The sequence below is a fragment of the Martes martes genome, assembly GCF_963455335.1.
Source record: "Martes martes genome assembly, chromosome: 12".
In the NCBI taxonomy this organism is placed as follows: domain Eukaryota; kingdom Metazoa; phylum Chordata; class Mammalia; order Carnivora; family Mustelidae; genus Martes; species Martes martes.
Genome location: NC_137900.1, coordinates 34,836,677 through 34,850,348, shown reverse-complemented (window position 1 = coordinate 34,850,348; position 13,672 = coordinate 34,836,677). Strand labels below are relative to the sequence as shown.

The 13,672-nt window shown below is 35.1% G+C and overlaps 1 pseudogene across 1 annotated transcript; it reads right to left on the bottom strand.

Annotated features, from left to right (window-relative positions):
* Positions 1-9,781: 9,781 nt before the first annotated feature.
* LOC308353558 (small ribosomal subunit protein eS24-like) lies at positions 9,782-10,175 on the bottom strand (annotated as a pseudogene). Its single transcript has one exon. The product of its transcript is annotated as a small ribosomal subunit protein eS24-like (transcript).
* Between the last annotated feature and the right edge of the window lie 3,497 nt (positions 10,176-13,672).

Sequence of the window (13,672 nt, the reverse complement as noted above, 5' to 3'; positions counted from 1 at the left end):
TCTTTTTTAAAAATTATGGGTTTATTTATTTTTTTTATTTCTAACTCACATCAGAATTATCTTATATGCAACCCCCACTCCCATCTCCAACTCACAATCCTCCTCTGCCTCTGCTCCCACATATTGGCTCTCTTTAGAGTTGAAGTTCATCTTTGGCACTGTTCATATGGAAATTCTTGGGGGGAGTTTTGAGGTGATAGTGAGAAGTTCCTGAACTTACCTTCTCCCATGAACACTCCAAATCTACAGCTGCCTATGAATCAATTCCCTCTGAAAAAGATCTGAAAATTAGATGAACTGCTCTCCACAACAAAGAACAGCAACAAAGGATACAACAAAGATTAAAGAACCACATCAATATGGGTAGGAGAGGCAGAGCCACAATCTCAAAAAATGCTAACACCCAGCATGAAGGATGTCACCAGATAGGTGCTTTTCCCAGAGGAGTGAGGGTATCCCATATTGGATGCCCCAGCCTGTGGAATCTGCACTGGAAAAACAAGCCCCCAGAAATCTGGTTTAGAAAAACCAACGTGCTTGATTGCATTCTGTCTACTTAGACAAACACGAAGGTTTAAGAGAGAACCAAGAGGTAGGGTGAGGTTGAATGAGGTTATCATCTATACAAGCCTTCAAGACTAAGAGACATAGCTCTTTCACATAATACATAGAAATAAAAAGAGAGTCAAGCAAAATGAGAAAACACAAATATGTTCCAAACAAAAGAAATAGGACCTAAATAATAGACCTAAATAATATGGAGATAAATAATGTACCTAACAAGGAATTCAAAGTAATGATCATAAATATGCTCACTGAACTTGGAAGAGGAAATGAAGAACACAATGAGAACTTCAACAAAGATGTAGAAACTTAAGAAAATACCAAAAAGTAGTCACAGAGTTTAAGAATGCGATAACTGAACTTAAAAATACACTAGTGGGGTTTGACAGCAGATTCGATGAAACAGAAGTAGATCAATAAACTAGAAGATCAAGCAACAGAATTTATGCAGAAAAACAATGGTGGGATGCCTTGGTGGTTCAGTTGGTTAAACGTCTGCTTTTGACTTGGATCGTGACCCCGGCATCTTGGGATTGAGTCCCGCATTGGGCTCCTCGCTCAGTGGAGAGCATGTTTCTGGGGTCCCAGGACAGAAGAGAAAGGGACAGAAAACTTATTTGCAGAAATAGTGGCTGAAAACTTTCCTAACCTAGGAAAGGAAACAGACATTCAAATCAAGGATTTGAACCACTCCTTAAAGATCTGGAGAATCAATAAAGTTTAAACCTAACCCATGCACCAGAGGGGAAATAAGTAAGATTACAGCAGAGATCAGTGAGTTAGAAACCAGAAATACAGTAGAACACATCAACAAAACTAGAAGCTGGTTCTTTGAAGAATTAATAATATTGATAAACCACTGGCCAAAATAATCTAAGAGAAAAGAGAGAGGACTCAAATTAATAAAATTGTGAATGAAAGGGGAGAGTGTCACTGCCGGCATGACAACACGACCAGGGTCAAGAGGGTAAGAGGATGGTGAAATAAAGATGAGATGCAAAGAGATGGGGACAGGAGGGGCAAGGTGGATGATGTCCAAGCAATGCCAGTTTATTCAGAAGAGTGCTCTGGTATAAGTACCATACAGAGACAATCACAAGGAACCAGTGATCCATTGCATTCTTAGAATAGTTTCCACAGGTTCCTCTTAGAAGGTTTCTTAAGGCTCATGTGCAAACATCATGACACCAAGAGGGCTGCTTAAAGATGAGTTCCCTATAGATAAGTAGACAGAGAAGGGCCAAAAGGGCATCAGGTGCAGTTTATGGCCCCTGCAGGGACAGCAAATCAAGTTACTGATTCACGGCTTTAGGCCTGCATGTCCTGTTCCAGATAAGCCCCAGAGGGTGGTCGTGCAGGAGAGCATGAGACCTATGGCACAGGCCCATTCTCAAGCACCTCAACTTATTAACCACAGGATTACTTTAACCCTTAGATTTCAAGGAGGCGCGAGTCAGGGCCTGGTTTGGTTCTCTCTCAAGCTACTGCGCAGCCTCCCACGGGAAAGATCATGACTAACACCAAGGAAATAGAAACAACATCAGAAATTATTATCAGCAGCTCTATCCTAATAAGTTAAGCAACCTAGAAGAAAGGGATGCATTCCTGGAAACCTATAAACTTCCAAAACTGAAACAGGAAGAAATTGACAACCTGAATAGATCAATAACGAGATTGAAGCAGTGATCAAAAACCTCCCCAAAAACAAGAGCCCAGGACCTGATGCATTCCCTGGGGAATTCTACAAAATATTAAAAGAAGAAATACTTATTCTCCTGAAGCTGTTTAAAAAGTAGAAACAGAAGGAAAACTTCCAGACACTTTCTATGAGGCCAGCATCACCATGATCCACAAACCAGGCAAAGACCCCACCAAAAAGGAGAATTTCAGAGCAATATCCCAGATGAATATGGATAACAAGATTATCAACAAGATCCTAGCTAATAAGATACAACAGTACATTAAAAGGATTATATACCACAATCAGATGGGATTTATCCCTGGGATCTCAGGGTAGTTCAACATTCACAAATCAATCAATGTGATAGAACACATAAATAAGAGAAGAGACAAGAACCACATGGTCCTGTCAATTGATGCAGAAAAAGCATTTGACAAAATACGGCATCCTTTCCTGATTAAAAATCTTCAGAGAATAGGGATAGAGGGAACATTCCTCAACTTCATAAAATACATCTATGAAAAACCCACAGCAAATATTCTCAATGGAGAAAAGCTGAGAGCTTTTCCCTTGAGGAACATGACAAGGATGTCCACTCTCACCACTATTATTCAATATTGTACTAGATGTCCTAGCAACAGCAATCAGAAAACAAAAAGAAATAGAACGTATTCAAATTGGCAAAGAAGAAGTCAAGCTCTCTCTCTTCAAAGATGACATAATACTTTATGTGGAAAACCCAAAACACTCCACCCCCAAATTACTAGAATTCATAGAGCAATTCAGTAATGTGGCAGGATAGAAAATCAATGCACAGAAATCAGTTGCTTTCTTATACACTAACATTGAAACTGTAGAAAGGGAAATTAGAGAATTGATTCCATTTATAATAGCACCAAAAAACCATAAGATAGCTTGGAAAAAACCTAACCAAAAAGGTAAAGGGTCTATACTTGAGGAACTACAGAAAACTCATGAAAAAATTGAAAAAGGCACAAAAAGAAGACATTCCATGCTCATGGATCAGAAGAAAGAATATTGTTAAACTGTCTATGCTGCCCAGAGCAATCTATACTTTCATGCCATTCTGTTCAAAATACCAGTGGCATTCTTCAAAGTGCTCTAACAAACATTCCTAAAATATGTATGGAACTGGAAATGTTGAAATTGCTAAGGAAATGTTGAAAAGGAAAAATAAAGTTTGGGGCATCGCTTTGCCTAATTTCAAGTTTTATTACAGCAGAGAGCGTATCAGGCTGCTGAGCAGAGAGCCTGATATGGGCCTCAATCCCAGGACCCGGAAATCATGACCTGAGCTGAAGGCAGAGGCTTAACCCACCAAGCCACCTAGGTGCCCTGCATCCTTATTTTAAAATACTTTATAGGTTGGTATTTCTCTATGGATAAGCTGAGCTTTATGCCCATCCTGAAGAAACTATTTTATTCGACTTTACAAGTGGAATACAATTTTGTTTCTTAGTCTTTCTTTCTTCTTTCTTTCTTTCTTTCTTTCTTTCTTTTTTCTTCCTTTCTTTCTGTGTGGAAGAGAGATTTAGAAAAACAAACACACACATATGTATTTCCCCAAAGGCCCCCTTGTTTTGTATTTAATATATTTTATCTTCTCCATACTCTTATTTTATAAGACTTTAAATAAATATTTTCTGTTATTTCTGATATTCCAGGGTGAGACTTAATTTCTTTTAAAGATTTTATTTATTTATTTGACACAGAGAGAGAGATCACAAGTAGGCAGAGAGGCAGGCAGAGAGAGGGAGGAAGCAGGCTCCCTGCTGAGCAGAGAGCCCAATGCGGGGCTTGATTCCAGTACCCTGAGACCATGACCTGAGCTGAAGGCAGAGGCTTAACCCACTGAGCCACCCAGGTGCCCCAGAAAAATATTTTTAAAATAATGGTTAAATATGTCATCAAGTTTGGTGGAAGATGAGCATGTATATGTCTATTTGCAGATACTTGCTTTTAAATGTAGATAATCCCAAATAATCCATTAAAAAATCCCACAACAATTAGAGGTAATTATTTTAGCAAAGTTGCAGGTTACAATATCAGCCAAAAAATCATTTGTGTTTCTATACAATAGTAGTAAATAAAATAAATAATAAATCATAATACTAAGGCTGGGGGGGTTGCACTCTCTGTAATATAATAAATGTTAAATAAATAATAAATAATAAAATAAATGTAAAATAATAAATCATAATAATAAATAATAAAATCAATAATAATAAAAAATAAAATCAAGAAAACAATTCCATTGTTAGGCTAGTTTCCTGGTCCTCAGACATAGATAAATGCTGAAGGCAAAAGCCTAAAGAAGGAAACCCCCTAGCTTTTTGGTTATATGACTTCTGTATGCCTTTCAAGCCCAGAAATGTCAAAAGGATAAAATAGTTTGGAATAAATTTGACGAAGGTGGTGTAAAAATTGTACACTGAAAACTACAAAAGATTGTTGAAAGGAATTAAAGACCTAGATGAGTGGAAAGATGTCCCATGTTCATGAATTGAAGGGCTTAATATTGTTAAGATGGCAATACTTTCCAAATTTATGTACAGAGTCAAAACAATCCTTATCAGAATTCTCAGTATCTCCTTGGTAGAAATCGACAAACTGATTTTAAAATTTTTATAGAACTGCAAAGGACCCAGAGTAGCCAAAATAATCATGAAAAAGGACAAAATTGAAGGGCTCATGCTTCCTGATTTCAAAACTTTACAAGCCTAAAATAGTCAAAGAGTGTGGTATTAGTATAAAGTTATACATATAGAACAATGGAGTAGAATAGAACCCAGAAGTAATCCCTACATTTGTAATCAAATGATTTTTGACAAGAGTACCAAGGCCATTCAGTGGAGGAAAGGAATAGTCTTTTTCTCAGATTATGTTGTGACAAAGGGATATCTTCATTGAGTAAACTGAAGTTGGACCCTGCCTCGCACCATATACAAAAGTACAGCAAAATGGATTAAAGACCTAAATGTAAGTATTAAAACTGTAAAAGCCTTAGACAAAAATATAAATTTTTAGATTAGCCCTTGTGTAACATGAGACAGAAATATTCATTGTAATAATGTGAAGTTGTTGATTATGCAGCATTACTCAATGAATGCTTATTAGAAAACTGAAAAGCAGGGAGCCAAGTAAGATAGCCCATAGAGTCAGCCTTTGTGGTCACAGAACAGTGATGTGGGATGTTGAGTGTGGGCCTGAAAGGCATACAGAAGTCATCCAACCAAAAAGCTAGGGGGTTTCCTTCTTTAGGCTTTTGCCTTCAGCATTTATCTCTGTCTGAGGACCAGGAAACTAGCCTGAGTCAGAGCTGGTGGCATGATCCTTGAGTCAGTGAGTTTCCTCCCAGACTGATAAAAACAGGTTTCCTGGAAGAAGCCTCTAATGGTACCTCATTCTTCTTTGTACCTGCTGTGCTCAGCACTTGCTCATGAGAGATGTAATAAAGATGTAGGTGTTAACCCAGTGCATATGGAAACAATTATTTTGACCCACTTAGTTTCATAGGATCATTTTATACAATTTTTCTATTCCTTTTCCAATTGGTATAGACCCTCTGGGATCAATCTCTTAAAAATTTAAAATTTTTAATTTGAAAAAGCCCTTTTCCCATTGTCAAAATATTTCTTGACCAGAGTGTGGTACGATTTGGATAATGTGCTATTCAAATATTTACTGTAAATTCTTTCTCTTGAGTCTCCAGCTCTTAGACTTCTTATTCTCCTACTTTAATTTTACAGAATCCAGTTCAGTCTTCCTTTAGCAAAAAACAATAGAAGCCAGATATTCTGGATTCAATTAGGATAGAAGAACCTAAAGATTGAAAGGTCCCCCAATAATGGGTCCATGATTAAAGGAGCGAGACTGATACAAAGCAAAGGTCAAGCAAAGCTTTATTTTGTGCCAAGCATCGAGAATCAAACTGACTGGCCCAGAGTGCAACCACGCCCCCCCAGCCTTACCAACTAACTTTTATTTATTTTTTTTAATTAAATTTTTTATTTATTTTCAGCGTAACAGTATTCATTGTTTTTTCACCACACCTAGTGCTCCATACAATCTGTGCCCTCCCTAATACCCACCACCTGGTTCCCCCACCCTCCCACCCCTGCCCCTTCAAAACCCTCAGGTTGTTTTTCAGAGTCCATAGTCTCTCATGGTTCACCTCCCCTTCCAATTTCCCTCAACTCCCTTCTCCTCTCCATCTACCCTTGTCCTCTATATTATTTGTTATGCTCCCCCAATAAGTGAAACCATATGATACTTGACTTTCTCTGTTTGACTTATTTCACTAACTTTTAAAGGGCAAGGGCCTTGTGGTTGGGCCTGGCCACACACAGGTGGCCAATGAGATTGTAACACACAGAGAAAGCTGCACAGTCATGCTAGGTCACACACGGGTGGCCAGTTGAATTACAATTTACCCTAGTAGATATTTGAACTAGCCTATCACCTTGGTCAGAATTGGTGCCCAAATTGCGGGGCCCATACTCCTTGGTAGCTAAGGAGACAGTATGCGCCCCCACTGATTGGATATCTCCACCTGTCCTGACCCGCCCTTGTATTTGGGCTTTGTTACCTGGGACTGGTTTCCCCCGCTTGCTTTTAAGTAAGTTCCCCTGGGGGGCGGGTGAGGGGGCAAGGTCAGTTTAAGTTTTACTGCATAAACAACAAAATGACTGTTTAATCTAAGATGGAATCGCTCTGGCTAAAATAGGCCCTTACAAGATGAACCCTGACAATTTGAACCAGGTACCACTTATTCTTTTCCACAGTATTCTCTTGACATGAAGCTATTGTTAGGTGATCTGACTCTGCCTAAGGGCTCAAAGATACAGTTGTAGGAGTGGTAAAAAGCATAGAATTACAGGTGTGTCCTCTTGAAAGACATTTTAACAAATGAATGTCATTGCTTTTATGTCTCATTGTTATTGCTGCTGGGCATATCTGCTCCCAATTGGTACTTTAATGAAGTGCAGTGTTTGGTTTCCATTTCATCCATATGCTGTTGTGAGCTCCTTGATGAAGCTCATGATATTCAAATATGTTTTCTCTGTACTTAACTTAGCACCTGGTACACAGGAAGACTCAATAAGCGTTTTCTGAATGAATGATTTCCCCAGATTGTAATAGTAAAACTAAGTGTACTAATTGCATGCTCTGAGTCATATACTATGCTAAACACCTTAGATGTACAATCTCATTTAAATGCACAATGACTCAATGAGGTTGATACAATTTATCCTCATTTTACTGATTTATAACCAATGTTTTGAGATGTTAAATGACTTTCCCAAGTTAGTCTTTAAAACATATCTAGAATTTGATCACTTGTCACCACTTCACTGTTCTTCACCTGGCCCAAGTTACCATAATTTCTTACCTAGATGCAGTGTTTCCTAAATATCCGTTAGCTCATTACATGTTTTTTTATGTCTTCATTTTTTAAGATTTATTTATTTACATTAGAGTGAAAGAGAGAGCAAGAGTGAGCTCAAGTTGGGGGATAGGCAGAGAGAGGAGAGAGTCCAACTTAGGGATGTATCTCACAACCCTGAGATCATGACCTGAGCCAAAATCAAGAGTCAGACACTTAACTGACTGAGCCACCCAGGTACCGCTAATTTTTGTTTTCTCTTCCTTTTATTATTTTGAAATGTTTCTCTTTAATTCCTCATAATATCTTGCCCCCAAGTCTATATGATATTAATATATTATATTAATTAATATATATTATATGTAATATATAATAATTAATATATTATATATTAATTATTATACATTAATTAATATATTATATATTATTATTAATATTATATTAATATAATTATATTAATATAATTATATTATTATTATAATTATATATATTATTATATATTATATAATATATAATATATAATATTATATAATTATAATATATATTATATATAATTATAATATATTATAATTATATTATATAATTATATATAATATAAATATAAAATATAAATATTTTATATTTAATATTTATGTTATATATAATTATATAATATATTTTATATTTTTATATATTTATATATATAATATATATAAATATATATATTTTATATATATATTATATATTTTTTATATTATATATATAATATATTTTATATTTAATATTTATATATATAATTATATGATATAATTATAATATATATTATAATTATATATATTAATATATATTATAATTATATAATATTATTTATTTTATATAAATATAAATATAATATATATTATATATATTATATATAAATATAAATATAAATATAAAAATATTTATATTTATATTTATATTATATATAATTATATAATATAATTATATTAATATAATTTATATTTATATTTTATAAATAAATATATAAAATATATATATTATATATATTATATAATATAATTATATAATATAATTATAATATATATTATAATCATATAATATAATATATAATATAATATATAATATTATATATTAATTATCATCAATTATTCTATATTAATTAATATATTAATCAATATATAATTATTAATATATATTAATAATATATAATATATGACATATACAATATATTATATATTATTAATATTAATAAATATATATTAATTAATATATAATATATAATATATAATATATGATATTAATATTATACTGCAGTCATATTCTTGTTAGAAAAATAATTAGACTAGCGAGAAAACAGGTGACACTCTGAGAAGCAGGAGAACTCGGGTTTATTTTTATGCCAGCAGACCCAGACAAGCATGCACTCGAAATTCTGGGTCCCGGACAGCAGGGTTATAGAGCTCTTTATAGGGAAGTGTAGGAGGTCAGGTTCCAAGAGCTATGCTGACTGCTGGTAGGTGGGTTTAAACTCGGGGAGCTGGGGTGGTGGGGGGGAGGGGAGCTGCTTTATTCAGGAAGCCTGTTTACAGAAGGAGAAATGGGTGGTTATCTCTTGCTCCCAGTGGGGCTTTGGTTATCTCTTGCTTATTGTTAGTTACTTCCCATCTACAGGGGTTTGCCGGCCTTGGCCTACTCTGGGTAATTTTCCACTTCATCCTTACTGTTTGTGTACCTTTTTCATCCATTTGTGTTCAACCTATCTTTATATGTCTTTATGTAGACAACATGTTGGTTTTCTCTTTTTAATCCATTCTGACAGCCTTTGCCTTTTAATTTGAGTGTTTGGTTTGTTAACACTTGACATAGTTATTGATATGATTGAATTCAGGTCTACCTTTCTATTATTTGTTTCACTTTGACTCCTGTGTTTTTTGTTCATCTCTTCCCTCTTTCCCATTTTGTTTTGAATTAATTGAATATATTTTAAAATTCCATTTAATTTATCTATTGGCTTTTTACTTTATTTTATTTTATTAAAGTTCTTAGTTTATTAGTCCTCTCATGAAAAATCTGCTCAATCACTACAGATAAAGTCACTGCAGAGTCTTTACTCCTTCTATTGTCCAATCTCCAGCTCACTGCTAGACACTTCATTTCTTTTTGCCAGCATCTTCATTGGCTTTTGCAGCCCCCTGACTTTCTTCCTTCTGTTCTTGTGTTCCTTTCACTGTTTTCTTGAGGTCTTTTCCTTCTCATAAAGCCATGTCTTGCAAATCTATGTTTAGGTTTATTTTTCTTTGCATAATCCTAGGAATCATAAATCATGCAAAAGCTAGTTGTCTTGCCTCCACCAAAATGGGTTCTGAACCCAAATACAAAGATGATGGCTGGTGTGGTCTTATACATTTTGGCTAGTTTTTCCAGGATTTCTGTCTTACTTTCTGTTGCCTTTCTGGAGTGAAGACCATTGATGACCATTTGTTTCTGCTGAAGTAGTTGGTTGGTCATGAACTTCCCGGTCCAAATAGTTGCTGTGTCATTCATAATGGTGGCTGAGCTTCAAGCAGCAGGAAGGAAAAGAGCTACCTACTGGCTTTTTAGCTATACTTTGTTTTTGTTTTTGTTCACATTTTTTTAGGCTTTTCTGGGGATTTCAGTTCACATCCCTAGCTTTTACCTGTTTGTTTTGAATTAATTTTGTACTACTTCACATAAAATGTGGAAACCTTGTAAGTATAAAGGTACATTTACTGCCCCCTCATGCTATAGTTATCATACACATTACATCTACAAATGCCCTACAAAACAATTTTATAGTTTTTGTCTAAATAGTTATCTTAATTCTAAAGAAATTAAGAAGGAAACAGTCTTTTGTATTTATATACATAATTACCATTTACAATGATCATTTATTCCTTCCTGAAGATTTATATTTCTTTCTGCTTTTATTTCTCTTCAGACTGAAGAATTTACTTCAGCATTATTTATGTATTTATTTATTTACTTATTTTACTGCAGATGTGCTGGTGATAAATTCTCTTAGTTTTCTTTTTTTTAAGATTTTATTTATTTATTTGGCAGGCAGAGATCATAAGTAGGCAGATAAGCAGGCAGAGAGAGAGGTGGAAGCAGGCTCCCTGCTGAGCAGAGAGCCTGATGCAAGGCTCGATCCCAGGACCCTGAGATCATGACCTGAGCCGAAAGCAGAGGCTTTAACCCACTGAGCCACCCAGGCACCCCTCTTAGTTTTCTTTTATGAGAAAATCTTATTTCACATTCATTCATGAAAGATATTAGTTGGATATAAATTTTTTAGTTAAATCTTCCCCCACTAATGCTTTAAAGATATCATTTTAATGTCTTCTGGCCCCCAATTCTTTATGAGAAAGCATCTGTCATTTATTTTGTTGCTTCCCTATATACAACGTGTCATTTTTCTCTGGTTCCTTTCAAACATTTTTCTTTCATTTGTAAGGGCCTACTTAGCAGAGGGATTCCATCTCGGTTAAACAGTGATTTTGTTGTTTATGCAGTAAAACTTAAACTGACCCTGCCCCCCACCCCCAGGGGAACTTACTTAAAAGCAAGTCCAGGAAACCAGTAAAATATGGTCGACCAGTCCCTGATAACAGAGCCCAGAATACAAGGACGAGTCAGGCCAGGCGGAGACATCCAATCAGTAAAGCGCACATACTGTCTCCCTAACTACCAGAGAATGTGGGCCCCGCCTTTTGGGCGCCTTTTGGGCACCAATTCTGACCTAGGTGATAGGCTAGTTCAAATAGCTACTATAGGGTGAATTGTAATTCACCAATTGTAATTCAATTGGCCACCCGTGTGTGACCTAGCATGACTATGCAACTTTCTCTATGTGTTACAATCTCATTGGCCACCTGTGTGTGGCCAGGCTCAACCACATGGCCTTTGCTCTATAAAAGTTAGTCTGTGAGGCTGGGAGGAGTCGCTCTCTCTGTAAGAGGTGGCCCTGACCGGTGGGTTTGATTCTAGATGCTTGGCGCAAAATAAAGCTTTGCTTGACCTTTGCTTTGTATCAGTCTCGCTCCTTTGATCACGGACCCTATCACATTCTCATTGGCTTGACTATGATGTAAATGGGAAGGTTTTTTTTTCTACTTATGTGTCCTTTATAGCCTTCACTAGGCTTTTAAAATTTGTGAAGCTATGTCTTTGGCTACATTTGGGAATTTTGGCCATATTCCTTTCTCAATTCTCTCCACTCCTTTCAGATATCCAATCACATACATGTTAGAACTTTTGATATTGTCCCATTGTCCCACAAGTCTCTGTTAACTAAAAAACTTTTTTCGATATGTTCCTCAAACTGAATAATTTCTATTGCTCTATGTTCAAGTCCATTGCTTCTTTTCTATGGTATTCCAGTCTGTTTTTAGGCCCATCCAGTGAATTTTTTATTTCATCTATTTTGTTTTTCAGTTTGTAAATTCCAGTTGGGCTTGTAAAAAAATCTCATTTCTTCTGCTGAAATTTCCCATCTTTTCATTAATTGTGAGTATATTTCCCTTTATATCACTGAGCACAGCTTTACTATTGAAGCTTTACTATGAGCTTCAAAATAATTGTCAGCTAATTCCAACATCAGGGCAATCCTAGATTATTTTTTTCTGTTTCTTATAAATTAATCATATTTTCCCTGCTTTATTGAATGTTGCATAATTTGGGATTACATCCTCAATATTGTGAATGATGTATTGTAGGAGTTCTGGAATCTGAATATTCCTATGAAGAATATTGAGTTTTAAAAGAATATAGAATATAGAATATAGTTATAGTTATTCTATTCCTCTTCAATGGATGTAGATCAAATTTTAGTTCAATTCCTTTAGTCTTAACTGATCTGATTTGAGTCTTTCCCAAAAATGCATGTTCGAGGGTCAGCCAGAGATTTGGGCATGTTTTATACCCAGAATTTTGGATTTTCATTTTTTTGCTTTCTTCTTTCTGGGATCTCCTCTCTCACTTTCCAGTGAATGTGTTACTGTAAACTCAAACTTTCTTTTCTGTTTCTTAAGGCAGTAAGACTTTTGTTTTCTATCAGAATGTTAGCTACTGCACATAGATAGCTAAAAGCAACACTAACAAAAGGGGAAATTGACTTTTGTTTTCTTCTGCCAAGTGTTGACTCCCTACAGTTCATGATTCAATTTCCTTCAAGTATTTGTATTTATATTTTGTTTAGAGTTGATAGTTAACTGCAAGAGTATTTGTTTGATAATTGACCTTACTGGGAGTGGTTCTTTGCTTTCCATTGCCTTTTTTTTTTTTTTTGGTTAATCTTTTATTGTAAAATAAAACACAGATACAGAAAACCACGCAAAAAAAAAAAAAGTATAGCTGAATGAGTCATTATATTATTATTATTTTTTAAAAAGATTTTATTTATTTATTTGACAGACAGAGATCACAAGTAGGCAGAGGCAGACAGAGAGAGGAGGAAGCAGACCCCCTGCTGAGCAGAGAGCCAGATGTGGGGCTTGATCCCAGGACCCCGGGATCATGATCTGAGCTGAAGGCAGAGTCTTTAACCCACTGAATTCACCCCTGAATGAATCATTATAAAGTGAATATCCTTGTAAAAGTCTCCCAAGTTAAGAAACAGAACCCTGTCACTCACTTCAGAAGTCCATTCCATGTGCCTATTCCTATTACAATTCTGTCACTCCTTTCATAATTAACAACTACCTTGAACTTTATAGCAATCATTTTCTTGCACTTTTTATTTTGTCTTCCAAATATTCATTTCTAAACACCATAGTTAAGTCATATTCTAAAGTATTTTTCATGTGTTCATTCTCCCTTAATTTCTTTACAATGAATCTATTAAATTCTGGGTGTTTAATCTGTAGTGTTTCTTTCCTCTTTTACCCCCTGACTATCACACCTTAACATATTATGTAACTTACTAATTGATCTTGTTTATTTCCTCATTCTCCTACTTAATATTACCCCCATGAGTAAATGGGTTTTTATATGTTTTGCTTACTGTTTATTCTCAATACCTA